This window comes from Lithobates pipiens, unplaced genomic scaffold (genome assembly GCF_037356315.1).
Source record: "Lithobates pipiens isolate NorthernLeopardFrog02 unplaced genomic scaffold, aLitPip1_a1.2 Scaffold_16, whole genome shotgun sequence".
NCBI lineage: Eukaryota > Metazoa > Chordata > Amphibia > Anura > Ranidae > Lithobates > Lithobates pipiens.
Window position 1 is genome coordinate 202,642,045 of NW_027507748.1, and position 27,396 is coordinate 202,669,440.

A 27,396-nucleotide genomic window follows, 5' to 3' on the forward strand; every position below is an offset into this window, starting at 1 on the left:
GAAAAATTATGGTGCTTTATATGTTAAAAAGATAAAGAAAATACTGTCATCACTGACAAACCATTCTTTCGGAAGCAAAAGAAACATGCCAGACCATTCTGTTTTTAAAGTGGTGGAAACAAAAATACTCCATCTGTGTTTTAGTTTCTCCTGTTACTGCGCTGAACAAGACTGTGAGGTGCTGTTAAAACTTTGCTCGGCTTACCAAAAGGACATCCAAAAGAATCAAGATAGCCAATATAAGGCATCAAGAAATGTTACAATTTGAGAGAAAAGAATTGCAAAATTATTTTTCTTTAGAATAGGACATTGGCAAACAGGCATATTAATTATTACTACTTGATTTCTACAAGTAGTTTACATTGGATTTTGACAAACATGTTCACAATTTGTTGAAGGAATAGTGATTAAAATGTTGCTGAAATCTATGATTTGTCAAGGTAGGACTATATTTTCAGGGATCATTTCTGTAGAATGCAAAGGGAGAAATGTGCTCGAAAGTGTCCATACTCACCTTCCACGATGATGAATTTTAGGGTTCTTGTCTCATTAGGACTGCTGTTGGCAGTGCTGCTCTCTGCAGATGCTGCCACCATTTGATGACTTGGTCATCTTTCCTGATGGGAAGATGGCTGGCGGGAACTCATTCAGAGTGGTTGTTTGAATGCTAAATGTCTATTTTTGTTTTAAAAACAGCTGAGTTTGCAAGTTTGTGTTTTTGTCTATTTTGAAAACTATGCTTTTTTTTTTTTTTTTTGTATTTGTCAGATGGAAAGGAAAAAAATGACATTATACTTCTATGTGGGAAGATTATTTGCAGTGTGACACGCAGTAGCTGCCAATGTTTTTCCTTTGGCTTCTGCGCTTGGAGGAATTGCAAAACTGAAACAACGCTCACGGAACCCAAGGAAAAATTATGGTGCTTTATATGTTAAAAAGATAAAGAAAATACTGTCATCACTGACAAACCATTCTTTCGGAAGCAAAAGAAACATGCCAGACCATTCTGTTTTTAAAGTGGTGGAAACAAAAATACTCCATCTGTGTTTTAGTTTCTCCTGTTACTGCGCTGAACAAGACTGTGAGGTGCTGTTAAAACTTTGCTCGGCTTACCAAAAGGACATCCAAAAGAATCAAGATAGCCAATATAAGGCATCAAGAAATGTTACAATTTGAGAGAAAAGAATTGCTAAATTATTTTTCTTTAGAATAGGACATTGGCAAACAGGCATATTAATTATTACTACTTGATTTCTACAAGTAGTTTACATTGGATTTTGACAAACATGTTCACAATTTGTTGAAGGAATAGTGATTAAAATGTTGCTGAAATCTTTGATTTGTCAAGGTAGGACTATATTTTCAGGGATCATTTCTGTAGAATGCAAAGGGAGAAATGTGCTCGAAAGTGTCCATACTCACCTTCCACGATGATGAATTTTAGGGTTCTTGTCTCATTAGGACTGCTGTTGGCAGTGCTGCTCTCTGCAGATGCTGCCACCATTTGATGACTTGGTCATCTTTCCTGATGGGAAGATGGCTGGCGGGAACTCATTCAGAGTGGTTGTTTGAATGCTAAATGTCTATTTTTGTTTTAAAAACAGCTGAGTTTGCAAGTTTGTGTTTTTGTCTATTTTGAAAACTATGCTTTTTTTTTTTTTTTTTGTATTTGTCAGATGGAAAGGAAAAAAATGACATTATACTTCTATGTGGGAAGATTATTTGCAGTGTGACACGCAGTAGCTGCCAATGTTTTTCCTTTGGCTTCTGCGCTTGGAGGAATTGCAAAACTGAAACAACGCTCACGGAACCCAAGGAAAAATTATGGTGCTTTATATGTTAAAAAGATAAAGAAAATACTGTCATCACTGACAAACCATTCTTTCGGAAGCAAAAGAAACATGCCAGACCATTCTGTTTTTAAAGTGGTGGAAACAAAAATACTCCATCTGTGTTTTAGTTTCTCCTGTTACTGCGCTGAACAAGACTGTGAGGTGCTGTTAAAACTTTGCTCGGCTTACCAAAAGGACATCCAAAAGAATCAAGATAGCCAATATAAGGCATCAAGAAATGTTACAATTTGAGAGAAAAGAATTGCAAAATTATTTTTCTTTAGAATAGGACATTGGCAAACAGGCATATTAATTATTACTACTTGATTTCTACAAGTAGTTTACATTGGATTTTGACAAACATGTTCACAATTTGTTGAAGGAATAGTGATTAAAATGTTGCTGAAATCTTTGATTTGTCAAGGTAGGACTATATTTTCAGGGATCATTTCTGTAGAATGCAAAGGGAGAAATGTGCTCGAAAGTGTCCATACTCACCTTCCACGATGATGAATTTTAGGGTTCTTGTCTCATTAGGACTGCTGTTGGCAGTGCTGCTCTCTGCAGATCCTGCCACCATTTGATGACTTGGTCATCTTTCCTGATGGGAAGATGGCTGGCGGGAACTCATTCAGAGTGGTTGTTTGAATGCTAAATGTCTATTTTTGTTTTAAAAACAGCTGAGTTTGCAAGTTTGTGTTTTTGTCTATTTTGAAAACTATGCTTTTTTTTTTTTCTGTATTTGTCAGATGGAAAGGAAAAAAATGACATTATACTTCTATGTGGGAAGATTATTTGCAGTGTGACACGCAGTAGCTGCCAATGTTTTTCCTTTGGCTTCTGCGCTTGGAGGAATTGCAAAACTGAAACAACGCTCACGGAACCCAAGGAAAAATTATGGTGCTTTATATGTTAAAAAGATAAAGAAAATACTGTCATCACTGACAAACCATTCTTTCGGAAGCAAAAGAAACATGCCAGACCATTCTGTTTTTAAAGTGGTGGAAACAAAAATACTCCATCTGTGTTTTAGTTTCTCCTGTTACTGCGCTGAACAAGACTGTGAGGTGCTGTTAAAACTTTGCTCGGCTTACCAAAAGGACATCCAAAAGAATCAAGATAGCCAATATAAGGCATCAAGAAATGTTACAATTTGAGAGAAAAGAATTGCAAAATTATTTTTCTTTAGAATAGGACATTGGCAAACAGGCATATTAATTATTACTACTTGATTTCTACAAGTAGTTTACATTGGATTTTGACAAACATGTTCACAATTTGTTGAAGGAATAGTGATTAAAATGTTGCTGAAATCTATGATTTGTCAAGGTAGGACTATATTTTCAGGGATCATTTCTGTAGAATGCAAAGGGAGAAATGTGCTCGAAAGTGTCCATACTCACCTTCCACGATGATGAATTTTAGGGTTCTTGTCTCATTAGGACTGCTGTTGGCAGTGCTGCTCTCTGCAGATGCTGCCACCATTTGATGACTTGGTCATCTTTCCTGATGGGAAGATGGCTGGCGGGAACTCATTCAGAGTGGTTGTTTGAATGCTAAATGTCTATTTTTGTTTTAAAAACAGCTGAGTTTGCAAGTTTGTGTTTTTGTCTATTTTGAAAACTATGCTTTTTTTTTTTTTTTTGTATTTGTCAGATGGAAAGGAAAAAAATGACATTATACTTCTATGTGGGAAGATTATTTGCAGTGTGACACGCAGTAGCTGCCAATGTTTTTCCTTTGGCTTCTGCGCTTGGAGGAATTGCAAAACTGAAACAACGCTCACGGAACCCAAGGAAAAATTATGGTGCTTTATATGTTAAAAAGATAAAGAAAATACTGTCATCACTGACAAACCATTCTTTCGGAAGCAAAAGAAACATGCCAGACCATTCTGTTTTTAAAGTGGTGGAAACAAAAATACTCCATCTGTGTTTTAGTTTCTCCTGTTACTGCGCTGAACAAGACTGTGAGGTGCTGTTAAAACTTTGCTCGGCTTACCAAAAGGACATCCAAAAGAATCAAGATAGCCAATATAAGGCATCAAGAAATGTTACAATTTGAGAGAAAAGAATTGCAAAATTATTTTTCTTTAGAATAGGACATTGGCAAACAGGCATATTAATTATTACTACTTGATTTCTACAAGTAGTTTACATTGGATTTTGACAAACATGTTCACAATTTGTTGAAGGAATAGTGATTAAAATGTTGCTGAAATCTTTGATTTGTCAAGGTAGGGCTATTATTTCAGCGATCATTTCTGTAGAATGCAAAGGGAGAAATGTGCTCGAAAGTGTCCATACTCACCTTCCACGATGATCAATTTTAGGGTTTTTGTCTCATTAGGACTGCTGTTGGCAGTGCTGCTCTCTGCAGATGCTGCCACCATTTGATGACTTGGTCATCTTTCCTGATGGGAAGATGGCTGGCGGGAACTCATTCAGAGTGGTTGTTTGAATGCTAAATGTCTATTTTTGTTTTAAAAACAGCTGAGTTTGCAAGTTTGTGTTTTTGTCTATTTTGAAAACTATGCTTTTTTTTTTTTTGGATTTGTCGGATGGAAAGGAAAAAAATGACATTATACTTCTATGTGGGAAGATTATTTGCAGTGTGACACGCAGTAGCTGCCAATGTTTTTCCTTTGGCTTCTGCGCTTGGAGGAATTGCAAAACTGAAACAACGCTCACGGAACCCAAGGAAAAATGATGGTGCTTTATATGTTAAAAAGATAAAGAAAATACTGTCATCACTGACAAACCATTCTTTCGGAAGCAAAAGAAACATGCCAGACCATTCTGTTTTTAAAGTGGTGGAAACAAAAATACTCCATCTGTGTTTTAGTTTCTCCTGTTACTGCGCTGAACAAGACTGTGAGGTGCTGTTAAAACTTTGCTCGGCTTACCAAAAGGACATCGAAAAGAATCAAGATAGCCAATATAAGGCATCAAGAAATGTTACAATTTGAGAGAAAAGAATTGCAAAATTATTTTTCTTTAGAATAGGACATTGGCAAACAGGCATATTAATTATTACTACTTGATTTCTACAAGTAGTTTACATTGGATTTTGACAAACATGTTCACAATTTGTTGAAGGAATAGTGATTAAAATGTTGCTGAAATCTTTGATTTGTCAAGGTAGGACTATATTTTCAGGGATTGTTTCTGTAGAATGCAAAGGGAGAAATGTGCTCGAAAGTGTCCATACTCACCTTCCACGATGATGAATTTTAGGGTTCTTGTCTCATTAGGACTGCTGTTGGCAGTGCTGCTCTCTGCAGATGCTGCCACCATTTGATGACTTGGTCATCTTTCCTGATGGGAAGATGGCTGGCGCGAACTCATTCAGAGTGGTTGTTTGAATGCTAAATGTCTATTTTTGTTTTAAAAACAGCTGAGTTTGTAAGTTTGTGTTTTTGTCTATTTTGAAAACTATGCTTTTTTTTTTTTTTGTATTTGTCAGATGGAAAGGAAAAAAATGACATTATACTTCTATGTGGGAAGATTATTTGCAGTGTGACACGCAGTAGCTGCCAATGTTTTTCCTTTGGCTTCTGCGCTTGGAGGAATTGCAAAACTGAAACAACGCTCACGGAACCCAAGGAAAAATTATGGTGCTTTATATGTTAAAAAGATAAAGAAAATACTGTCATCACTGACAAACCATTCTTTCGGAAGCAAAAGAAACATGCCAGACCATTCTGTTTTTAAAGTGGTGGAAACAAAAATACTCCATCTGTGTTTTAGTTTCTCCTGTTACTGCGCTGAACAAGACTGTGAGGTGCTGTTAAAACTTTGCTCGGCTTACCAAAAGGACATCCAAAAGAATCAAGATAGCCAATATAAGGCATCAAGAAATGTTACAATTTGAGAGAAAAGAATTGCAAAATTATTTTTCTTTAGAATAGGACATTGGCAAACAGGCATATTAATTATTACTACTTGATTTCTACAAGTAGTTTACATTGCATTTTGACAAACATGTTCACAGTTTGTTGAAGGAATAGTGATTAAAATGTTGCTGAAATCTTTGATTTGTCAAGGTAGGACTATATTTTCAGGGATCATTTCTGTAGAATGCAAAGGGAGAAATGTGCTCGAAAGTGTCCATACTCACCTTCCACGATGATGAATTTTAGGGTTCTTGTCTCATTAGGACTGCTGTTGGCAGTGCTGCTCTCTGCAGATGCTGCCACCATTTGATGACTTGGTCATCTTTCCTGATGGGAAGGTGGCTGGCGGGAACTCATTCAGAGTGGTTGTTTGAATGCTAAATGTCTATTTTTGTTTTAAAAACAGCTGAGTTTGCAAGTTTGTGTTTTTGTCTATTTTGAAAACTATGCTTTTTTTTTTTTTTGTATTTGTCAGATGGAAAGGAAAAAAATGACATTATACTTCTATGTGGGAAGATTATTTGCAGTGTGACACGCAGTAGCTGCCAATGTTTTTCCTTTGGCTTCTGCGCTTGGAGGAATTGCAAAACTGAAACAACGCTCACGGAACCCAAGGAAAAATTATGGTGCTTTATATGTTAAAAAGATAAAGAAAATACTGTCATCACTGACAAACCATTCTTTCGGAAGCAAAAGAAACATGCCAGACCATTCTGTTTTTAAAGTGGTGGAAACAAAAATACTCCATCTGTGTTTTAGTTTCTCCTGTTACTGCGCTGAACAAGACTGTGAGGTGCTGTTAAAACTTTGCTCGGCTTACCAAAAGGACATCCAAAAGAATCAAGATAGCCAATATAAGGCATCAAGAAATGTTACAATTTGAGAGAAAAGAATTGCAAAATTATTTTTCTTTAGAATAGGACATTGGCAAACAGGCATATTAATTATTACTACTTGATTTCTACAAGTAGTTTACATTGGATTTTGACAAACATGTTCACAATTTGTTGAAGGAATAGTGATTAAAATGTTGCTGAAATCTTAGATTTGTCAAGGTAGGACTATATTTTCAGGGATTGTTTCTGTAGAATGCAAAGGGAGAAATGTGCTCGAAAGTGTCCATACTCACCTTCCACGATGATGAATTTTAGGGTTCTTGTCTCATTAGGACTGCTGTTGGCAGTGCTGCTCTCTGCAGATGCTGCCACCATTTGATGACTTGGTCATCTTTCCTGATGGGAAGATGGCTGGCGCGAACTCATTCAGAGTGGTTGTTTGAATGCTAAATGTCTATTTTTGTTTTAAAAACAGCTGAGTTTGTAAGTTTGTGTTTTTGTCTATTTTGAAAACTATGCTTTTTTTTTTTTTTGTATTTGTCAGATGGAAAGGAAAAAAATGACATTATACTTCTATGTGGGAAGATTATTTGCAGTGTGACACGCAGTAGCTGCCAATGTTTTTCCTTTGGCTTCTGCGCTTGGAGGAATTGCAAAACTGAAACAACGCTCACGGAACCCAAGGAAAAATTATGGTGCTTTATATGTTAAAAAGATAAAGAAAATACTGTCATCACTGACAAACCATTCTTTCGGAAGCAAAAGAAACATGCCAGACCATTCTGTTTTTAAAGTGGTGGAAACAAAAATACTCCATCTGTGTTTTAGTTTCTCCTGTTACTGCGCTGAACAAGACTGTGAGGTGCTGTTAAAACTTTGCTCGGCTTACCAAAAGGACATCCAAAAGAATCAAGATAGCCAATATAAGGCATCAAGAAATGTTACAATTTGAGAGAAAAGAATTGCAAAATTATTTTTCTTTAGAATAGGACATTGGCAAACAGGCATATTAATTATTACTACTTGATTTCTACAAGTAGTTTACATTGCATTTTGACAAACATGTTCACAGTTTGTTGAAGGAATAGTGATTAAAATGTTGCTGAAATCTTTGATTTGTCAAGGTAGGACTATATTTTCAGGGATCATTTCTGTAGAATGCAAAGGGAGAAATGTGCTCGAAAGTGTCCATACTCACCTTCCACGATGATGAATTTTAGGGTTCTTGTCTCATTAGGACTGCTGTTGGCAGTGCTGCTCTCTGCAGATGCTGCCACCATTTGATGACTTGGTCATCTTTCCTGATGGGAAGGTGGCTGGCGGGAACTCATTCAGAGTGGTTGTTTGAATGCTAAATGTCTATTTTTGTTTTAAAAACAGCTGAGTTTGCAAGTTTGTGTTTTTGTCTATTTTGAAAACTATGCTTTTTTTTTTTTTTGTATTTGTCAGATGGAAAGGAAAAAAATGACATTATACTTCTATGTGGGAAGATTATTTGCAGTGTGACATGCAGTAGCTGCCAATGTTTTTCCTTTGGCTTCTGCGCTTGGAGGAATTGCAAAACTGAAACAACGCTCACGGAACCCAAGGAAAAATTATGGTGCTTTATATGTTAAAAAGATAAAGAAAATACTGTCATCACTGACAAACCATTCTTTCGGAATCAAAAGAAACATGCCAGACCATTCTGTTTTTAAAGTGGTGGAAACAAAAATACTCCATCTGTGTTTTAGTTTCTCCTGTTACTGCGCTGAACAAGACTGTGAGGTGCTGTTAAAACTTTGCTCGGCTTACCAAAAGGACATCCAAAAGAATCAAGATAGCCAATATAAGGCATCAAGAAATGTTACAATTTGAGAGAAAAGAATTGCAAAATTATTTTTCTTTAGAATAGGACATTGGCAAACAGGCATATTAATTATTACTACTTGATTTCTACAAGTAGTTTACATTGGATTTTGACAAACATGTTCACAATTTGTTGAAGGAATAGTGATTAAAATGTTGCTGAAATCGTTGATTTGTCAAGGTAGGACTATATTTTCAGGGATCATTTCTGTAGAATGCAAAGGGAGAAATGTGCTCGAAAGTGTCCATACTCACCTTCCACGATGATGAATTTTAGGGTTCTTGTCTCATTAGGACTGCTGTTGGCAGTGCTGCTCTCTGCAGATGCTGCCACCATTTGATGACTTGGTCATCTTTCCTGATGGGAAGGTGGCTGGCGGGAACTCATTCAGAGTGGTTGTTTGAATGCTAAATGTCTATTTTTGTTTTAAAAACAGCTGAGTTTGCAAGTTTGTGTTTTTGTCTATTTTGAAAACTATGCTTTTTTTTTTTTTTGTATTTGTCAGATGGAAAGGAAAAAAATGACATTATACTTCTATGTGGGAAGATTATTTGCAGTGTGACACGCAGTAGCTGCCAATGTTTTTCCTTTGGCTTCTGCGCTTGGAGGAATTGCAAAACTGAAACAACGCTCACGGAACCCAAGGAAAAATTATGGTGCTTTATATGTTAAAAAGATAAAGAAAATACTGTCATCACTGACAAACCATTCTTTCGGAAGCAAAAGAAACATGCCAGACCATTCTGTTTTTAAAGTGGTGGAAACAAAAATACTCCATCTGTGTTTTAGTTTCTCCTGTTACTGCGCTGAACAAGACTGTGAGGTGCTGTTAAAACTTTGCTCGGCTTACCAAAAGGACATCCAAAAGAATCAAGATAGCCAATATAAGGCATCAAGAAATGTTACAATTTGAGAGAAAAGAATTGCAAAATTATTTTTCTTTAGAATAGGACATTGGCAAACAGGCATATTAATTATTACTACTTGATTTCTACAAGTAGTTTACATTGCATTTTGACAAACATGTTCACAGTTTGTTGAAGGAATAGTGATTAAAATGTTGCTGAAATCTTTGATTTGTCAAGGTAGGACTATATTTTCAGGGATCATTTCTGTAGAATGCAAAGGGAGAAATGTGCTCGAAAGTGTCCATACTCACCTTCCACGATGATGAATTTTAGGGTTCTTGTCTCATTAGGACTGCTGTTGGCAGTGCTGCTCTCTGCAGATGCTGCCACCATTTGATGACTTGGTCATCTTTCCTGATGGGAAGGTGGCTGGCGGGAACTCATTCAGAGTGGTTGTTTGAATGCTAAATGTCTATTTTTGTTTTAAAAACAGCTGAGTTTGCAAGTTTGTGTTTTTGTCTATTTTGAAAACTATGCTTTTTTTTTTTTTTGTATTTGTCAGATGGAAAGGAAAAAAATGACATTATACTTCTATGTGGGAAGATTATTTGCAGTGTGACACGCAGTAGCTGCCAATGTTTTTCCTTTGGCTTCTGCGCTTGGAGGAATTGCAAAACTGAAACAACGCTCACGGAACCCAAGGAAAAATTATGGTGCTTTATATGTTAAAAAGATAAAGAAAATACTGTCATCACTGACAAACCATTCTTTCGGAATCAAAAGAAACATGCCAGACCATTCTGTTTTTAAAGTGGTGGAAACAAAAATACTCCATCTGTGTTTTAGTTTCTCCTGTTACTGCGCTGAACAAGACTGTGAGGTGCTGTTAAAACTTTGCTCGGCTTACCAAAAGGACATCCAAAAGAATCAAGATAGCCAATATAAGGCATCAAGAAATGTTACAATTTGAGAGAAAAGAATTGCAAAATTATTTTTCTTTAGAATAGGACATTGGCAAACAGGCATATTAATTATTACTACTTGATTTCTACAAGTAGTTTACATTGGATTTTGACAAACATGTTCACAATTTGTTGAAGGAATAGTGATTAAAATGTTGCTGAAATCGTTGATTTGTCAAGGTAGGACTATATTTTCAGGGATCATTTCTGTAGAATGCAAAGGGAGAAATGTGCTCGAAAGTGTCCATACTCACCTTCCACGATGATGAATTTTAGGGTTCTTGTCTCATTAGGACTGCTGTTGGCAGTGCTGCTCTCTGCAGATGCTGCCACCATTTGATGACTTGGTCATCTTTCCTGATGGGAAGATGGCTGGCGGGAACTCATTCAGAGTGGTTGTTTGAATGCTAAATGTCTATTTTTGTTTTAAAAACAGCTGAGTTTGCAAGTTTGTGTTTTTGTCTATTTTGAAAACTATGCTTATTTTTTTTTTGTATTTGTCAGATGGAAAGGAAAAAAATGACATTATACTACTATGTGGGAAGATTATTTGCAGTGTGACACGCAGTAGCTGCCAATGTTTTTCCTTTGGCTTCTGCGCTTGGAGGAATTGCAAAACTGAAACAACGCTCACGGAACCCAAGGAAAAATTATGGTGCTTTATATGTTAAAAAGATAAAGAAAATACTGTCATCACTGACAAACCATTCTTTCGGAAGCAAAAGAAACATGCCAGACCATTCTGTTTTTAAAGTGGTGGAAACAAAAATACTCCATCTGTGTTTTAGTTTCTCCTGTTACTGCGCTGAACAAGACTGTGAGGTGCTGTTAAAACTTTGCTCGGCTTACCAAAAGGACATCCAAAAGAATCAAGATAGCCAATATAAGGCATCAAGAAATGTTACAATTTGAGAGAAAAGAATTGCAAAATTATTTTTCTTTAGAATAGGACATTGGCAAACAGGCATATTAATTATTACTACTCGATTTCTACAAGTAGTTTACATTGGATTTTGACAAACATGTTCACAATTTGTTGAAGGAATAGTGATTAAAATGTTGCTGAAATCGTTGATTTGTCAAGGTAGGACTATATTTTCAGGGATCATTTCTGTAGAATGCAAAGGGAGAAATGTGCTCGAAAGTGTCCATACTCACCTTCCACGATGATGAATTTTAGGGTTCTTGTCTCATTAGGACTGCTGTTGGCAGTGCTGCTCTCTGCAGATGCTGCCACCATTTGATGACTTGGTCATCTTTCCTGATGGGAAGATGGCTGGCGGGAACTCATTCAGACTGGTTGTTTGAATGCTAAATGTCTATTTTTGTTTTAAAAACAGCTGAGTTTGCAAGTTTGTGTTTTTGTCTATTTTGAAAACTATGCTTTTTTTTTTTTTTGTATTTGTCAGATGGAAAGGAAAAAAATGACATTATACTTCTATGTGGGAAGATTATTTGCAGTGTGACACGCAGTAGCTGCCAATGTTTTTCCTTTGGCTTCTGCGCTTGGAGGAATTGCAAAACTGAAACAACGCTCACGGAACCCAAGGAAAAATTATGGTGCTTTATATGTTAAAAAGATAAAGAAAATACTGTCATCACTGACAAACCATTCTTTCGGAAGCAAAAGAAACATGCCAGACCATTCTGTTTTTAAAGTGGTGGAAACAAAAATACTCCATCTGTGTTTTAGTTTCTCCTGTTACTGCGCTGAACAAGACTGTGAGGTGCTGTTAAAACTTTGCTCGGCTTACCAAAAGGACATCCAAAAGAATCAAGATAGCCAATATAAGGCATCAAGAAATGTTACAATTTGAGAGAAAAGAATTGCAAAATTATTTTTCTTTAGAATAGGACATTGGCAAACAGGCATATTAATTATTACTACTTGATTTCTACAAGTAGTTTACATTGGATTTTGACAAACATGTTCACAATTTGTTGAAGGAATAGTGATTAAAATGTTGCTGAAATCTTTGATTTGTCAAGGTAGGACTATATTTTGAGGGATCATTTCTGTAGAATGCAAAGGGAGAAATGTGCTCGAAAGTGTCCATACTCACCTTCCACGATGATGAATTTTAGGGTTCTTGTCTCATTAGGACTGCTGTTGGCAGTGCTGCTCTCTGCAGATGCTGCCACCATTTGATGACTTGGTCATCTTTCCTGATGGGAAGATGGCTGGCGGGAACTCATTCAGAGTGGTTGTTTGAATGCTAAATGTCTATTTTTGTTTTAAAAACAGCTGAGTTTGCAAGTTTGTGTTTTTGTCTATTTTGAAAACTATGCTCTTTTTTTTTTTTTTTTGTATTTGTCAGATGGAAAGGAAAAAATTGACATTATACTTCTATGTGGGAAGATTATTTGCAGTGTGACACGCAGTAGCTGCCAATGTTTTTCCTTTGGCTTCTGCGCTTGGAGGAATTGCAAAACTGAAACAACGCTCACGGAACCCAAGGAAAAATTATGGTGCTTTATATGTTAAAAAGATAAAGAAAATACTGTCATCACTGACAAACCATTCTTTCGGAAGCAAAAGAAACATGCCAGACCATTCTGTTTTTAAAGTGGTGGAAACAAAAATACTCCATCTGTGTTTTAGTTTCTCCTGTTACTGCGCTGAACAAGACTGTGAGGTGCTGTTAAAACTTTGCTCGGCTTACCAAAAGGACATCCAAAAGAATCAAGATAGCCAATATAAGGCATCAAGAAATGTTACAATTTGAGAGAAAAGAATTGCAAAATTATTTTTCTTTAGAATAGGACATTGGCAAACAGGCATATTAATTATTACTACTTGATTTCTACAAGTAGTTTACATTGGCTTTTGACAAACATGTTCACAATTTGTTGAAGGAATAGTGATTAAAATGTTGCTGAAATCTTAGATTTGTCAAGGTAGGACTATATTTTCAGGGATTGTTTCTGTAGAATGCAAAGGGAGAAATGTGCTCGAAAGTGTCCATACTCACCTTCCACGATGATGAATTTTAGGGTTCTTGTCTCATTAGGACTGCTGTTGGCAGTGCTGCTCTCTGCAGATGCTGCCACCATTTGATGACTTGGTCATCTTTCCTGATGGGAAGATGGCTGGCGCGAACTCATTCAGAGTGGTTGTTTGAATGCTAAATGTCTATTTTTGTTTTAAAAACAGCTGAGTTTGTAAGTTTGTATTTTTGTCTATTTTGAAAACTATGCTTGTTTTTTTTTTTGTATTTGTCAGATGGAAAGGAAAAAAATGACATTATACTTTTATGTGGGAAGATTATTTGCAGTGTGACACGCAGTAGCTGCCAATGTTTTTCCTTTGGCTTCTGCGCTTGGAGGAATTGCAAAACTGAAACAACGCTCACGGAACCCAAGGAAAAATTATGGTGCTTTATATGTTAAAAAGATAAAGAAAATACTGTCATCACTGACAAACCATTCTTTCGGAAGCAAAAGAAACATGCCAGACCATTCTGTTTTTAAAGTGGTGGAAACAAAAATACTCCATCTGTGTTTTAGTTTCTCCTGTTACTGCGCTGAACAAGACTGTGAGGTGCTGTTAAAACTTTGCTCGGCTTACCAAAAGGACATCCAAAAGAATCAAGATAGCCAATATAAGGCATCAAGAAATGTTACAATTTGAGAGAAAAGAATTGCAAAATTATTTTTCTTTAGAATAGGACATTGGCAAACAGGCATATTAATTATTACTACTTGATTTCTACAAGTAGTTTACATTGGATTTTGACAAACATGTTCACAATTTGTTGAAGGAATAGTGATTAAAATGTTGCTGAAATCTATGATTTGTCAAGGTAGGACTATATTTTCAGGGATCGTTTCTGTAGAATGCAAAGGGAGAAATGTGCTCGAAAGTGTCCATACTCACCTTCCACGATGATGAATTTTAGGGTTCTTGTCTCATTAGGACTGCTGTTGGCAGTGCTGCTCTCTGCAGATGCTGCCACCATTTGATGACTTGGTCATCTTTCCTGATGGGAAGATGGCTGGCGCGAACTCATTCAGAGTGGTTGTTTGAATGCTAAATGTCTATTTTTGTTTTAAAAACAGCTGAGTTTGTAAGTTTGTGTTTTTGTCTATTTTGAAAACTATGCTTTTTTTTTTTTTTGTATTTGTCAGATGGAAAGGAAAAAAATGACATTATACTTCTATGTGGGAAGATTATTTGCAGTGTGACACGCAGTAGCTGCCAATGTTTTTCCTTTGGCTTCTGCGCTTGGAGGAATTGCAAAACTGAAACAACGCTCACGGAACCCAAGGAAAAATTATGGTGCTTTATATGTTAAAAAGATAAAGAAAATACTGTCATCACTGACAAACCATTCTTTCGGAAGCAAAAGAAACATGCCAGACCATTCTGTTTTTAAAGTGGTGGAAACAAAAATACTCCATCTGTGTTTTAGTTTCTCCTGTTACTGCGCTGAACAAGACTGTGAGGTGCTGTTAAAACTTTGCTCGGCTTACCAAAAGGACATCCAAAAGAATCAAGATAGCCAATATAAGGCATCAAGAAATGTTACAATTTGAGAGAAAAGAATTGCAAAATTATTTTTCTTTAGAATAGGACATTGGCAAACAGGCATATTAATTATTACTACTTGATTTCTACAAGTAGTTTACATTGGATTTTGACAAACATGTTCACAATTTGTTGAAGGAATAGTGATTAAAATGTTGCTGAAATCTTTGATTTGTCAAGGTAGGACTATATTTTGAGGGATCATTTCTGTAGAATGCAAAGGGAGAAATGTGCTCGAAAGTGTCCATACTCACCTTCCACGATGATGAATTTTAGGGTTCTTGTCTCATTAGGACTGCTGTTGGCAGTGCTGCTCTCTGCAGATGCTGCCACCATTTGATGACTTGGTCATCTTTCCTGATGGGAAGATGGCTGGCGGGAACTCATTCAGAGTGGTTGTTTGAATGCTAAATGTCTATTTTTGTTTTAAAAACAGCTGAGTTTGCAAGTTTGTGTTTTTGTCTATTTTGAAAACTATGCTCTTTTTTTTTTTTTTTTGTATTTGTCAGATGGAAAGGAAAAAATTGACATTATACTTCTATGTGGGAAGATTATTTGCAGTGTGACACGCAGTAGCTGCCAATGTTTTTCCTTTGGCTTCTGCGCTTGGAGGAATTGCAAAACTGAAACAACGCTCACGGAACCCAAGGAAAAATTATGGTGCTTTATATGTTAAAAAGATAAAGAAAATACTGTCATCACTGACAAACCATTCTTTCGGAAGCAAAAGAAACATGCCAGACCATTCTGTTTTTAAAGTGGTGGAAACAAAAATACTCCATCTGTGTTTTAGTTTCTCCTGTTACTGCGCTGAACAAGACTGTGAGGTGCTGTTAAAACTTTGCTCGGCTTACCAAAAGGACATCCAAAAGAATCAAGATAGCCAATATAAGGCATCAAGAAATGTTACAATTTGAGAGAAAAGAATTGCAAAATTATTTTTCTTTAGAATAGGACATTGGCAAACAGGCATATTAATTATTACTACTTGATTTCTACAAGTAGTTTACATTGGATTTTGACAAACATGTTCACAATTTGTTGAAGGAATAGTGATTAAAATGTTGCTGAAATCTTAGATTTGTCAAGGTAGGACTATATTTTCAGGGATTGTTTCTGTAGAATGCAAAGGGAGAAATGTGCTCGAAAGTGTCCATACTCACCTTCCACGATGATGAATTTTAGGGTTCTTGTCTCATTAGGACTGCTGTTGGCAGTGCTGCTCTCTGCAGATGCTGCCACCATTTGATGACTTGGTCATCTTTCCTGATGGGAAGATGGCTGGCGCGAACTCATTCAGAGTGGTTGTTTGAATGCTAAATGTCTATTTTTGTTTTAAAAACAGCTGAGTTTGTAAGTTTGTGTTTTTGTCTATTTTGAAAACTATGCTTGTTTTTTTTTTTGTATTTGTCAGATGGAAAGGAAAAAAATGACATTATACTTCTATGTGGGAAGATTATTTGCAGTGTGACACGCAGTAGCTGCCAATGTTTTTCCTTTGGCTTCTGCGCTTGGAGGAATTGCAAAACTGAAACAACGCTCACGGAACCCAAGGAAAAATTATGGTGCTTTATATGTTAAAAAGATAAAGAAAATACTGTCATCACTGACAAACCATTCTTTCGGAAGCAAAAGAAACATGCCAGACCATTCTGTTTTTAAAGTGGTGGAAACAAAAATACTCCATCTGTGTTTTAGTTTCTCCTGTTACTGCGCTGAACAAGACTGTGAGGTGCTGTTAAAACTTTGCTCGGCTTACCAAAAGGACATCCAAAAGAATCAAGATAGCCAATATAAGGCATCAAGAAATGTTACAATTTGAGAGAAAAGAATTGCAAAATTATTTTTCTTTAGAATAGGACATTGGCAAACAGGCATATTAATTATTACTACTTGATTTCTACAAGTAGTTTACATTGGATTTTGACAAACATGTTCACAATTTGTTGAAGGAATAGTGATTAAAATGTTGCTGAAATCGTTGATTTGTCAAGGTAGGACTATATTTTCAGGGATCATTTCTGTAGAATGCAAAGGGAGAAATGTGCTCGAAAGTGTCCATACTCACCTTCCACGATGATGAATTTTAGGGTTCTTGTCTCATTAGGACTGCTGTTGGCAGTGCTGCTCTCTGCAGATGCTGCCACCATTTGATGACTTGGTCATCTTTCCTGATGGGAAGATGGCTGGCGGGAACTCATTCAGAGTGGTTGTTTGAATGCTAAATGTCTATTTTTGTTTTAAAAACAGCTGAGTTTGCAAGTTTGTGTTTTTGTCTATTTTGAAAACTATGCTTATTTTTTTTTGTATTTGTCAGATGGAAAGGAAAAAAATGACATTATACTACTATGTGGGAAGATTATTTGCAGTGTGACACGCAGTAGCTGCCAATGTTTTTCCTTTGGCTTCTGCGCTTGGAGGAATTGCAAAACTGAAACAACGCTCACGGAACCCAAGGAAAAATTATGGTGCTTTATATGTTAAAAAGATAAAGAAAATACTGTCATCACTGACAAACCATTCTTTCGGAAGCAAAAGAAACATGCCAGACCATTCTGTTTTTAAAGTGGTGGAAACAAAAATACTCCATCTGTGTTTTAGTTTCTCCTGTTACTGCGCTGAACAAGACTGTGAGGTGCTGTTAAAACTTTGCTCGGCTTACCAAAAGGACATCCAAAAGAATCAAGATAGCCAATATAAGGCATCAAGAAATGTTACAATTTGAGAGAAAAGAATTGCAAAATTATTTTTCTTTAGAATAGGACATTGGCAAACAGGCATATTAATTATTACTACTCGATTTCTACAAGTAGTTTACATTGGATTTTGACAAACATGTTCACAATTTGTTGAAGGAATAGTGATTAAAATGTTGCTGAAATCGTTGATTTGTCAAGGTAGGACTATATTTTCAGGGATCATTTCTGTAGAATGCAAAGGGAGAAATGTGCTCGAAAGTGTCCATACTCACCTTCCACGATGATGAATTTTAGGGTTCTTGTCTCATTAGGACTGCTGTTGGCAGTGCTGCTCTCTGCAGATGCTGCCACCATTTGATGACTTGGTCATCTTTCCTGATGGGAAGATGGCTGGCGGGAACTCATTCAGACTGGTTGTTTGAATGCTAAATGTCTATTTTTGTTTTAAAAACAGCTGAGTTTGCAAGTTTGTGTTTTTGTCTATTTTGAAAACTATGCTTTTTTTTTTTTTTGTATTTGTCAGATGAAAAGGAAAAAAATGACATTATACTTCTATGTGGGAAGATTATTTGCAGTGTGACACGCAGTAGCTGCCAATGTTTTTCCTTTGGCTTCTGCGCTTGGAGGAATTGCAAAACTGAAACAACGCTCACGGAACCCAAGGAAAAATTATGGTGCTTTATATGTTAAAAAGATAAAGAAAATACTGTCATCACTGACAAACCATTCTTTCGGAAGCAAAAGAAACATGCCAGACCATTCTGTTTTTAAAGTGGTGGAAACAAAAATACTCCATCTGTGTTTTAGTTTCTCCTGTTACTGCGCTGAACAAGACTGTGAGGTGCTGTTAAAACTTTGCTCGGCTTACCAAAAGGACATCCAAAAGAATCAAGATAGCCAATATAAGGCATCAAGAAATGTTACAATTTGAGAGAAAAGAATTGCAAAATTATTTTTCTTTAGAATAGGACATTGGCAAACAGGCATATTAATTATTACTACTTGATTTCTACAAGTAGTTTACATTGGATTTTGACAAACATGTTCACAATTTGTTGAAGGAATAGTGATTAAAATGTTGCTGAAATCGTTGATTTGTCAAGGTAGGACTATATTTTCAGGGATCATTTCTGTAGAATGCAAAGGGAGAAATGTGCTCGAAAGTGTCCATACTCACCTTCCACGATGATGAATTTTAGGGTTCTTGTCTCATTAGGACTGCTGTTGGCAGTGCTGCTCTCTGCAGATGCTGCCACCATTTGATGACTTGGTCATCTTTCCTGATGGGAAGGTGGCTGGCGGGAACTCATTCAGAGTGGTTGTTTGAATGCTAAATGTCTATTTTTGTTCTAAAAACAGCTGAGTTTGCAAGTTTGTGTTTTTGTCTATTTTGAAAACTATGCTTTTTTTTTTTTTTGTATTTGTCAGATGGAAAGGAAAAAAATTACATTATACTTCTATGTGGGAAGATTATTTGCAGTGTGACACGCAGTAGCTGCCAATGTTTTTCCTTTGGCTTCTGCGCTTGGAGGAATTGCAAAACTGAAACAACGCTCACGGAACCCAAGGAAAAATTATGGTGCTTTATATGTTAAAAAGATAAAGAAAATACTGTCATCACTGACAAACCATTCTTTCGGAAGCAAAAGAAACATGCCAGACCATTCTGTTTTTAAAGTGGTGGAAACAAAAATACTCCATCTGTGTTTTAGTTTCTCCTGTTACTGCGCTGAACAAGACTGTGAGGTGCTGTTAAAACTTTGCTCGGCTTACCAAAAGGACATCCAAAAGAATCAAGATAGCCAATATAAGGCATCAAGAAATGTTACAATTTGAGAGAAAAGAATTGCAAAATTATTTTTCTTTAGAATAGGACATTGGCAAACAGGCATATTAATTATTACTACTTGATTTCTACAAGTAGTTTACATTGGATTTTGACAAACATGTTCACAATTTGTTGAAGGAATAGTGATTAAAATGTTGCTGAAATCGTTGATTTGTCAAGGTAGGACTATATTTTCAGGGATCATTTCTGTAGAATGCAAAGGGAGAAATGTGCTCGAAAGTGTCCATGCTCACCTTCCACGATGATGAATTTTAGGGTTCTTGTCTCATTAGGACTGCTGTTGGCAGTGCTGCTCTCTGCAGATGCTGCCACCATTTGATGACTTGGTCATCTTTCCTGATGGGAAGATGGCTGGCGGGAACTCATTCAGAGTGGTTGTTTGAATGCTAAATGTCTATTTTTGTTTTAAAAACAGCTGAGTTTGCAAGTTTGTGTTTTTGTCTATTTTGAAAACTATGCTTTTTTTTTTTTTTTGTATTTGTCAGATGGAAAGGAAAAAAATGACATTATACTTCTATGTGGGAAGATTATTTGCAGTGTGACACGCAGTAGCTGCCAATGTTTTTCCTTTGGCTTCTGCGCTTGGAGGAATTGCAAAACTGAAACAACGCTCACGGAACCCAAGGAAAAATTATGGTGCTTTATATGTTAAAAAGATAAAGAAAATACTGTCATCACTGACAAACCATTCTTTCGGAAGCAAAAGAAACATGCCAGACCATTCTGTTTTTAAAGTGGTGGAAACAAAAATACTCCATCTGTGTTTTAGTTTCTCCTGTTACTGCGCTGAACAAGACTGTGAGGTGCTGTTAAAACTTTGCTCGGCTTACCAAAAGGACATCCAAAAGAATCAAGATAGCCAATATAAGGCATCAAGAAATGTTACAATTTGAGAGAAAAGAATTGCAAAATTATTTTTCTTTAGAATAGGACATTGGCAAACAGGCATATTAATTATTACTACTTGATTTCTACAAGTAGTTTACATTGGATTTTGACAAACATGTTCACAATTTGTTGAAGGAATAGTGATTAAAATGTTGCTGAAATCGTTGATTTGTCAAGGTAGGACTATATTTTCAGGGATCATTTCTGTAGAATGCAAAGGGAGAAATGTGCTCGAAAGTGTCCATACTCACCTTCCACGATGATGAATTTTAGGGTTCTTGTCTCATTAGGACTGCTGTTGGCAGTGCTGCTCTCTGCAGATGCTGCCACCATTTGATGACTTGGTCATCTTTCCTGATGGGAAGGTGGCTGGCGGGAACTCATTCAGAGTGGTTGTTTGAATGCTAAATGTCTATTTTTGTTCTAAAAACAGCTGAGTTTGCAAGTTTGTGTTTTTGTCTATTTTGAAAACTATGCTTTTTTTTTTTTTGTATTTGTCAGATGGAAAGGAAAAAAATGACATTATACTTCTATGTGGGAAGATTATTTGCAGTGTGACACGCAGTAGCTGCCAATGTTTTTCCTTTGGCTTCTGCGCTTGGAGGAATTGCAAAACTGAAACAACGCTCACGGAACCCAAGGAAAAATTATGGTGCTTTATATGTTAAAAAGATAAAGAAAATACTGTCATCACTGACAAACCATTCTTTCGGAAGCAAAAGAAACATGCCAGACCATTCTGTTTTTAAAGTGGTGGAAACAAAAATACTCCATCTGTGTTTTAGTTTCTCCTGTTACTGCGCTGAACAAGACTGTGAGGTGCTGTTAAAACTTTGCTCGGCTTACCAAAAGGACATCCAAAAGAATCAAGATAGCCAATATAAGGCATCAAGAAATGTTACAATTTGAGAGAAAAGAATTGCAAAATAATTTTTCTTTAGAATAGGACATTGGCAAACAGGCATATTAATTATTACTACTTGATTTCTACAAGTAGTTTACATTGGATTTTGACAAACATGTTCACAATTTGTTGAAGGAATAGTGATTAAAATGTTGCTGAAATCTTTGATTTGTCAAGGTAGGACTATATTTCCAGGGATCATTTCTGTAGAATGCAAAGGGAGAAATGTGCTCGAAAGTGTCCATACTCACCTTCCACGATGATGAATTTTAGGGTTCTTGTCTCATTAGGACTGCTGTTGGCAGTGCTGCTCTCTGCAGATGCTGCCACCATTTGATGACTTGGTCATCTTTCCTGATGGGAAGATGGCTGGCGGGAACTCATTCAGAGTGGTTGTTTGAATGCTAAATGTCTATTTTTGTTTTAAAAACAGCTGAGTTTGCAAGTTTGTGTTTTTGTCTATTTTGAAAACTATGCTTTTTTTTTTTTTTTTTTGTATTTGTCAGATGGAAAGGAAAAAAATGACATTATACTTCTATGTGGGAAGATTATTTGCAGTGTGACAGGCAGTAGCTGCGAATGTTTTTCCTTTGGCTTCTGCGCTTGGAGGAATTGCAAAACTGAAACAACGCTCACGGAACCCAAGGAAAAATTATGGTGCTTTATATGTTAAAAAGATAAAGAAAATACTGTCATCACTGACAAACCATTCTTTCGGAAGCAAAAGAAACATGCCAGACCATTCTGTTTTTAAAGTGGTGGAAACAAAAATACTCCATCTGTGTTTTAGTTTCTCCTGTTACTGCGCTGAACAAGACTGTGAGGTGCTGTTAAAACTTTGCTCGGCTTACCAAAAGGACATCCAAAAGAATCAAGATAGCCAATATAAGGCATCAAGAAATGTTACAATTTGAGAGAAAAGAATTGCAAAATTATTTTTCTTTAGAATAGGACATTGGCAAACAGGCATATTAATTATTACTACTTGATTTCTACAAGTAGTTTACATTGCATTTTGACAAACATGTTCACAGTTTGTTGAAGGAATAGTGATTAAAATGTTGCTGAAATCTTTGATTTGTCAAGGTAGGACTATATTTTCAGGGATCATTTCTGTAGAATGCAAAGGGAGAAATGTGCTCGAAAGTGTCCATACTCACCTTCCACGATGATGAATTTTAGGGTTCTTGTCTCATTAGGACTGCTGTTGGCAGTGCTGCTCTCTGCAGATGCTGCCACCATTTGATGACTTGGTCATCTTTCCTGATGGGAAGGTGGCTGGCGGGAACTCATTCAGAGTGGTTGTTTGAATGCTAAATGTCTATTTTTGTTTTAAAAACAGCTGAGTTTGCAAGTTTGTGTTTTTGTCTATTTTGAAAACTATGCTTTTTTTTTTTTTTGTATTTGTCAGATGGAAAGGAAAAAAATGACATTATACTTCTATGTGGGAAGATTATTTGCAGTGTGACACGCAGTAGCTGCCAATGTTTTTCCTTTGGCTTCTGCGCTTGGAGGAATTGCAAAACTGAAACAACGCTCACGGAACCCAAGGAAAAATTATGGTGCTTTATATGTTAAAAAGATAAAGAAAATACTGTCATCACTGACAAACCATTCTTTCGGAAGCAAAAGAAACATGCCAGACCATTCTGTTTTTAAAGTGGTGGAAACAAAAATACTCCATCTGTGTTTTAGTTTCTCCTGTTACTGCGCTGAACAAGACTGTGAGGTGCTGTTAAAACTTTGCTCGGCTTACCAAAAGGACATCCAAAAGAATCAAGATAGCCAATATAAGGCATCAAGAAATGTTACAATTTGAGAGAAAAGAATTGCAACATTATTTTTCTTTAGAATAGGACATTGGCAAACAGGCATATTAATTATTACTACTTGATTTCTACAAGTAGTTTACATTGGATTTTGACAAACATGTTCACAATTTGTTGAAGGAATAGTGATTAAAATGTTGCTGAAATCTTAGATTTGTCAAGGTAGGACTATATTTTCAGGGATTGTTTCTGTAGAATGCAAAGGGAGAAATGTGCTCGAAAGTGTCCATACTCACCTTCCACGATGATGAATTTTAGGGTTCTTGTCTCATTAGGACTGCTGTTGGCAGTGCTGCTCTCTGCAGATGCTGCCACCATTTGATGACTTGGTCATCTTTCCTGATGGGAAGATGGCTGGCGCGAACTCATTCAGAGTGGTTGTTTGAATGCTAAATGTCTATTTTTGTTTTAAAAACAGCTGAGTTTGTAAGTTTGTGTTTTTGTCTATTTTGAAAACTATGCTTTTTTTTTTTTTTGTATTTGTCAGATGGAAAGGAAAAAAATGACATTATACTTCTATGTGGGAAGATTATTTGCAGTGTGACACGCAGTAGCTGCCAATGTTTTTCCTTTGGCTTCTGCGCTTGGAGGAATTGCAAAACTGAAACAACGCTCACGGAACCCAAGGAAAAATTATGGTGCTTTATATGTTAAAAAGATAAAGAAAATACTGTCATCACTGACAAACCATTCTTTCGGAAGCAAAAGAAACATGCCAGACCATTCTGTTTTTAAAGTGGTGGAAACAAAAATACTCCATCTGTGTTTTAGTTTCTCCTGTTACTGCGCTGAACAAGACTGTGAGGTGCTGTTAAAACTTTGCTCGGCTTACCAAAAGGACATCCAAAAGAATCAAGATAGCCAATATAAGGCATCAAGAAATGTTACAATTTGAGAGAAAAGAATTGCAAAATTATTTTTCTTTAGAATAGGACATTGGCAAACAGGCATATTAATTATTACTACTTGATTTCTACAAGTAGTTTACATTGCATTTTGACAAACATGTTCACAGTTTGTTGAAGGAATAGTGATTAAAATGTTGCTGAAATCTTTGATTTGTCAAGGTAGGACTATATTTTCAGGGATCATTTCTGTAGAATGCAAAGGGAGAAATGTGCTCGAAAGTGTCCATACTCACCTTCCACGATGATGAATTTTAGGGTTCTTGTCTCATTAGGACTGCTGTTGGCAGTGCTGCTCTCTGCAGATGCTGCCACCATTTGATGACTTGGTCATCTTTCCTGATGGGAAGGTGGCTGGCGGGAACTCATTCAGAGTGGTTGTTTGAATGCTAAATGTCTATTTTTGTTTTAAAAACAGCTGAGTTTGCAAGTTTGTGTTTTTGTCTATTTTGAAAACTATGCTTTTTTTTTTTTTTGTATTTGTCAGATGGAAAGGAAAAAAATGACATTATACTTCTATGTGGGAAGATTATTTGCAGTGTGACACGCAGTAGCTGCCAATGTTTTTCCTTTGGCTTCTGCGCTTGGAGGAATTGCAAAACTGAAACAACGCTCACGGAACCCAAGGAAAAATTATGGTGCTTTATATGTTAAAAAGATAAAGAAAATACTGTCATCACTGACAAACCATTCTTTCGGAATCAAAAGAAACATGCCAGACCATTCTGTTTTTAAAGTGGTGGAAACAAAAATACTCCATCTGTGTTTTAGTTTCTCCTGTTACTGCGCTGAACAAGACTGTGAGGTGCTGTTAAAACTTTGCTCGGCTTACCAAAAGGACATCCAAAAGAATCAAGATAGCCAATATAAGGCATCAAGAAATGTTACAATTTGAGAGAAAAGAATTGCAAAATTATTTTTCTTTAGAATAGGACATTGGCAAACAGGCATATTAATTATTACTACTTGATTTCTACAAGTAGTTTACATTGGATTTTGACAAACATGTTCACAATTTGTTGAAGGAATAGTGATTAAAATGTTGCTGAAATCGTTGATTTGTCAAGGTAGGACTATATTTTCAGGGATCATTTCTGTAGAATGCAAAGGGAGAAATGTGCTCGAAAGTGTCCATACTCACCTTCCACGATGATGAATTTTAGGGTTCTTGTCTCATTAGGACTGCTGTTGGCAGTGCTGCTCTCTGCAGATGCTGCCACCATTTGATGACTTGGTCATCTTTCCTGATGGGAAGATGGCTGGCGGGAACTCATTCAGAGTGGTTGTTTGAATGCTAAATGTCTATTTTTGTTTTAAAAACAGCTGAGTTTGCAAGTTTGTGTTTTTGTCTATTTTGAAAACTATGCTTATTTTTTTTTTGTATTTGTCAGATGGAAAGGAAAAAAATGACATTATACTACTATGTGGGAAGATTATTTGCAGTGTGACACGCAGTAGCTGCCAATGTTTTTCCTTTGGCTTCTGCGCTTGGAGGAATTGCAAAACTGAAACAACGCTCACGGAACCCAAGGAAAAATTATGGTGCTTTATATGTTAAAAAGATAAAGAAAATACTGTCATCACTGACAAACCATTCTTTCGGAAGCAAAAGAAACATGCCAGACCATTCTGTTTTTAAAGTGGTGGAAACAAAAATACTCCATCTGTGTTTTAGTTTCTCCTGTTACTGCGCTGAACAAGACTGTGAGGTGCTGTTAAAACTTTGCTCGGCTTACCAAAAGGACATCCAAAAGAATCAAGATAGCCAATATAAGGCATCAAGAAATGTTACAATTTGAGAGAAAAGAATTGCAAAATTATTTTTCTTTAGAATAGGACATTGGCAAACAGGCATATTAATTATTACTACTCGATTTCTACAAGTAGTTTACATTGGATTTTGACAAACATGTTCACAATTTGTTGAAGGAATAGTGATTAAAATGTTGCTGAAATCGTTGATTTGTCAAGGTAGGACTATATTTTCAGGGATCATTTCTGTAGAATGCAAAGGGAGAAATGTGCTCGAAAGTGTCCATACTCACCTTCCACGATGATGAATTTTAGGGTTCTTGTCTCATTAGGACTGCTGTTGGCAGTGCTGCTCTCTGCAGATGCTGCCACCATTTGATGACTTGGTCATCTTTCCTGATGGGAAGATGGCTGGCGGGAACTCATTCAGACTGGTTGTTTGAATGCTAAATGTCTATTTTTGTTTTAAAAACAGCTGAGTTTGCAAGTTTGTGTTTTTGTCTATTTTGAAAACTATGCTTTTTTTTTTTTTGTATTTGTCAGATGAAAAGGAAAAAAATGACATTATACTTCTATGTGGGAAGATTATTTGCAGTGTGACACGCAGTAGCTGCCAATGTTTTTCCTTTGGCTTCTGCGCTTGGAGGAATTGCAAAACTGAAACAACGCTCACGGAACCCAAGGAAAAATTATGGTGCTTTATATGTTAAAAAGATAAAGAAAATACTGTCATCACTGACAAACCATTCTTTCGGAAGCAAAAGAAACATGCCAGACCATTCTGTTTTTAAAGTGGTGGAAACAAAAATACTCCATCTGTGTTTTAGTTTCTCCTGTTACTGCGCTGAACAAGACTGTGAGGTGCTGTTAAAACTTTGCTCGGCTTACCAAAAGGACATCCAAAAGAATCAAGATAGCCAATATAAGGCATCAAGAAATGTTACAATTTGAGAGAAAAGAATTGCAAAATTATTTTTCTTTAGAATAGGACATTGGCAAACAGGCATATTAATTATTACTACTTGATTTCTACAAGTAGTTTACATTGGATTTTGACAAACATGTTCACAATTTGTTGAAGGAATAGTGATTAAAATGTTGCTGAAATCGTTGATTTGTCAAGGTAGGACTATATTTTCAGGGATCATTTCTGTAGAATGCAAAGGGAGAAATGTGCTCGAAAGTGTCCATACTCACCTTCCACGATGATGAATTTTAGGGTTCTTGTCTCATTAGGACTGCTGTTGGCAGTGCTGCTCTCTGCAGATGCTGCCACCATTTGATGACTTGGTCATCTTTCCTGATGGGAAGGTGGCTGGCGGGAACTCATTCAGAGTGGTTGTTTGAATGCTAAATGTCTATTTTTGTTCTAAAAACAGCTGAGTTTGGAAGTTTGTGTTTTTGTCTATTTTGAAAACTATGCTTTTTTTTTTTTTTGTATTTGTCAGATGGAAAGGAAAAAAATTACATTATACTTCTATGTGGGAAGATTATTTGCAGTGTGACACGCAGTAGCTGCCAATGTTTTTCCTTTGGCTTCTGCGCTTGGAGGAATTGCAAAACTGAAACAACGCTCACGGAACCCAAGGAAAAATTATGGTGCTTTATATGTTAAAAAGATAAAGAAAATACTGTCATCACTGACAAACCATTCTTTCGGAAGCAAAAGAAACATGCCAGACCATTCTGTTTTTAAAGTGGTGGAAACAAAAATACTCCATCTGTGTTTTAGTTTCTCCTGTTACTGCGCTGAACAAGACTGTGAGGTGCTGTTAAAACTTTGCTCGGCTTACCAAAAGGACATCCAAAAGAATCAAGAT

The 27,396-nt window shown here is 36.3% G+C and overlaps 30 non-coding genes across 30 annotated transcripts; all 30 read left to right on the top strand.

Moving 5' to 3' along the window:
* The first annotated feature begins 442 nt into the window (after window positions 1–442).
* On the top strand, window positions 443–657 carry LOC143984636 (small nucleolar RNA U3). The gene has a single exon (XR_013275007.1). It is a non-coding gene; the product is annotated as a small nucleolar RNA U3 (small nucleolar RNA).
* Window positions 658–1,350: 693 nt separating this feature from the next.
* LOC143984637 (small nucleolar RNA U3) lies at window positions 1,351–1,565 on the top strand. The gene has a single exon (XR_013275008.1). It is a non-coding gene; the product is annotated as a small nucleolar RNA U3 (small nucleolar RNA).
* Window positions 1,566–2,258: 693 nt separating this feature from the next.
* LOC143984934 (small nucleolar RNA U3) lies at window positions 2,259–2,473 on the top strand. Its single transcript, XR_013275265.1, has one exon. It is a non-coding gene; the product is annotated as a small nucleolar RNA U3 (small nucleolar RNA).
* Window positions 2,474–3,163: 690 nt separating this feature from the next.
* On the top strand, window positions 3,164–3,378 carry LOC143984638 (small nucleolar RNA U3). The gene has a single exon (XR_013275009.1). It is a non-coding gene; the product is annotated as a small nucleolar RNA U3 (small nucleolar RNA).
* Window positions 3,379–4,073: 695 nt separating this feature from the next.
* On the top strand, window positions 4,074–4,285 carry LOC143985182 (small nucleolar RNA U3). The gene has a single exon (XR_013275478.1). It is a non-coding gene; the product is annotated as a small nucleolar RNA U3 (small nucleolar RNA).
* Window positions 4,286–4,974: 689 nt separating this feature from the next.
* LOC143985213 (small nucleolar RNA U3) lies at window positions 4,975–5,189 on the top strand. The gene has a single exon (XR_013275504.1). It is a non-coding gene; the product is annotated as a small nucleolar RNA U3 (small nucleolar RNA).
* A 690-nt stretch (window positions 5,190–5,879) lies between these two features.
* LOC143984853 (small nucleolar RNA U3) lies at window positions 5,880–6,094 on the top strand. The gene has a single exon (XR_013275195.1). It is a non-coding gene; the product is annotated as a small nucleolar RNA U3 (small nucleolar RNA).
* Window positions 6,095–6,784: 690 nt separating this feature from the next.
* On the top strand, window positions 6,785–6,999 carry LOC143985214 (small nucleolar RNA U3). The gene has a single exon (XR_013275505.1). It is a non-coding gene; the product is annotated as a small nucleolar RNA U3 (small nucleolar RNA).
* A 690-nt stretch (window positions 7,000–7,689) lies between these two features.
* LOC143984854 (small nucleolar RNA U3) lies at window positions 7,690–7,904 on the top strand. The gene has a single exon (XR_013275196.1). It is a non-coding gene; the product is annotated as a small nucleolar RNA U3 (small nucleolar RNA).
* A 690-nt stretch (window positions 7,905–8,594) lies between these two features.
* On the top strand, window positions 8,595–8,809 carry LOC143984855 (small nucleolar RNA U3). The gene has a single exon (XR_013275197.1). It is a non-coding gene; the product is annotated as a small nucleolar RNA U3 (small nucleolar RNA).
* A 690-nt stretch (window positions 8,810–9,499) lies between these two features.
* Window positions 9,500–9,714, top strand: LOC143984856 (small nucleolar RNA U3). Its single transcript, XR_013275198.1, has one exon. It is a non-coding gene; the product is annotated as a small nucleolar RNA U3 (small nucleolar RNA).
* Window positions 9,715–10,404: 690 nt separating this feature from the next.
* Window positions 10,405–10,619, top strand: LOC143984639 (small nucleolar RNA U3). The gene has a single exon (XR_013275010.1). It is a non-coding gene; the product is annotated as a small nucleolar RNA U3 (small nucleolar RNA).
* Window positions 10,620–11,308: 689 nt separating this feature from the next.
* On the top strand, window positions 11,309–11,523 carry LOC143985116 (small nucleolar RNA U3). Its single transcript, XR_013275420.1, has one exon. It is a non-coding gene; the product is annotated as a small nucleolar RNA U3 (small nucleolar RNA).
* Window positions 11,524–12,213: 690 nt separating this feature from the next.
* LOC143985036 (small nucleolar RNA U3) lies at window positions 12,214–12,428 on the top strand. The gene has a single exon (XR_013275351.1). It is a non-coding gene; the product is annotated as a small nucleolar RNA U3 (small nucleolar RNA).
* A 694-nt stretch (window positions 12,429–13,122) lies between these two features.
* Window positions 13,123–13,337, top strand: LOC143985215 (small nucleolar RNA U3). Its single transcript, XR_013275506.1, has one exon. It is a non-coding gene; the product is annotated as a small nucleolar RNA U3 (small nucleolar RNA).
* Window positions 13,338–14,027: 690 nt separating this feature from the next.
* On the top strand, window positions 14,028–14,242 carry LOC143985104 (small nucleolar RNA U3). The gene has a single exon (XR_013275410.1). It is a non-coding gene; the product is annotated as a small nucleolar RNA U3 (small nucleolar RNA).
* Window positions 14,243–14,932: 690 nt separating this feature from the next.
* On the top strand, window positions 14,933–15,147 carry LOC143985038 (small nucleolar RNA U3). The gene has a single exon (XR_013275352.1). It is a non-coding gene; the product is annotated as a small nucleolar RNA U3 (small nucleolar RNA).
* Window positions 15,148–15,841: 694 nt separating this feature from the next.
* LOC143985216 (small nucleolar RNA U3) lies at window positions 15,842–16,056 on the top strand. Its single transcript, XR_013275507.1, has one exon. It is a non-coding gene; the product is annotated as a small nucleolar RNA U3 (small nucleolar RNA).
* A 690-nt stretch (window positions 16,057–16,746) lies between these two features.
* Window positions 16,747–16,961, top strand: LOC143984641 (small nucleolar RNA U3). The gene has a single exon (XR_013275011.1). It is a non-coding gene; the product is annotated as a small nucleolar RNA U3 (small nucleolar RNA).
* Window positions 16,962–17,649: 688 nt separating this feature from the next.
* Window positions 17,650–17,864, top strand: LOC143985117 (small nucleolar RNA U3). Its single transcript, XR_013275421.1, has one exon. It is a non-coding gene; the product is annotated as a small nucleolar RNA U3 (small nucleolar RNA).
* Window positions 17,865–18,554: 690 nt separating this feature from the next.
* Window positions 18,555–18,769, top strand: LOC143984857 (small nucleolar RNA U3). Its single transcript, XR_013275199.1, has one exon. It is a non-coding gene; the product is annotated as a small nucleolar RNA U3 (small nucleolar RNA).
* A 690-nt stretch (window positions 18,770–19,459) lies between these two features.
* LOC143984776 (small nucleolar RNA U3) lies at window positions 19,460–19,674 on the top strand. The gene has a single exon (XR_013275128.1). It is a non-coding gene; the product is annotated as a small nucleolar RNA U3 (small nucleolar RNA).
* Window positions 19,675–20,365: 691 nt separating this feature from the next.
* On the top strand, window positions 20,366–20,580 carry LOC143984859 (small nucleolar RNA U3). The gene has a single exon (XR_013275200.1). It is a non-coding gene; the product is annotated as a small nucleolar RNA U3 (small nucleolar RNA).
* Window positions 20,581–21,269: 689 nt separating this feature from the next.
* LOC143984758 (small nucleolar RNA U3) lies at window positions 21,270–21,484 on the top strand. The gene has a single exon (XR_013275111.1). It is a non-coding gene; the product is annotated as a small nucleolar RNA U3 (small nucleolar RNA).
* A 694-nt stretch (window positions 21,485–22,178) lies between these two features.
* On the top strand, window positions 22,179–22,393 carry LOC143984861 (small nucleolar RNA U3). The gene has a single exon (XR_013275201.1). It is a non-coding gene; the product is annotated as a small nucleolar RNA U3 (small nucleolar RNA).
* A 690-nt stretch (window positions 22,394–23,083) lies between these two features.
* On the top strand, window positions 23,084–23,298 carry LOC143985217 (small nucleolar RNA U3). Its single transcript, XR_013275508.1, has one exon. It is a non-coding gene; the product is annotated as a small nucleolar RNA U3 (small nucleolar RNA).
* A 690-nt stretch (window positions 23,299–23,988) lies between these two features.
* On the top strand, window positions 23,989–24,203 carry LOC143984862 (small nucleolar RNA U3). Its single transcript, XR_013275202.1, has one exon. It is a non-coding gene; the product is annotated as a small nucleolar RNA U3 (small nucleolar RNA).
* Window positions 24,204–24,893: 690 nt separating this feature from the next.
* LOC143984642 (small nucleolar RNA U3) lies at window positions 24,894–25,108 on the top strand. The gene has a single exon (XR_013275012.1). It is a non-coding gene; the product is annotated as a small nucleolar RNA U3 (small nucleolar RNA).
* A 689-nt stretch (window positions 25,109–25,797) lies between these two features.
* LOC143985119 (small nucleolar RNA U3) lies at window positions 25,798–26,012 on the top strand. Its single transcript, XR_013275422.1, has one exon. It is a non-coding gene; the product is annotated as a small nucleolar RNA U3 (small nucleolar RNA).
* A 689-nt stretch (window positions 26,013–26,701) lies between these two features.
* Window positions 26,702–26,916, top strand: LOC143984863 (small nucleolar RNA U3). The gene has a single exon (XR_013275203.1). It is a non-coding gene; the product is annotated as a small nucleolar RNA U3 (small nucleolar RNA).
* Window positions 26,917–27,396: the final 480 nt, after the last annotated feature.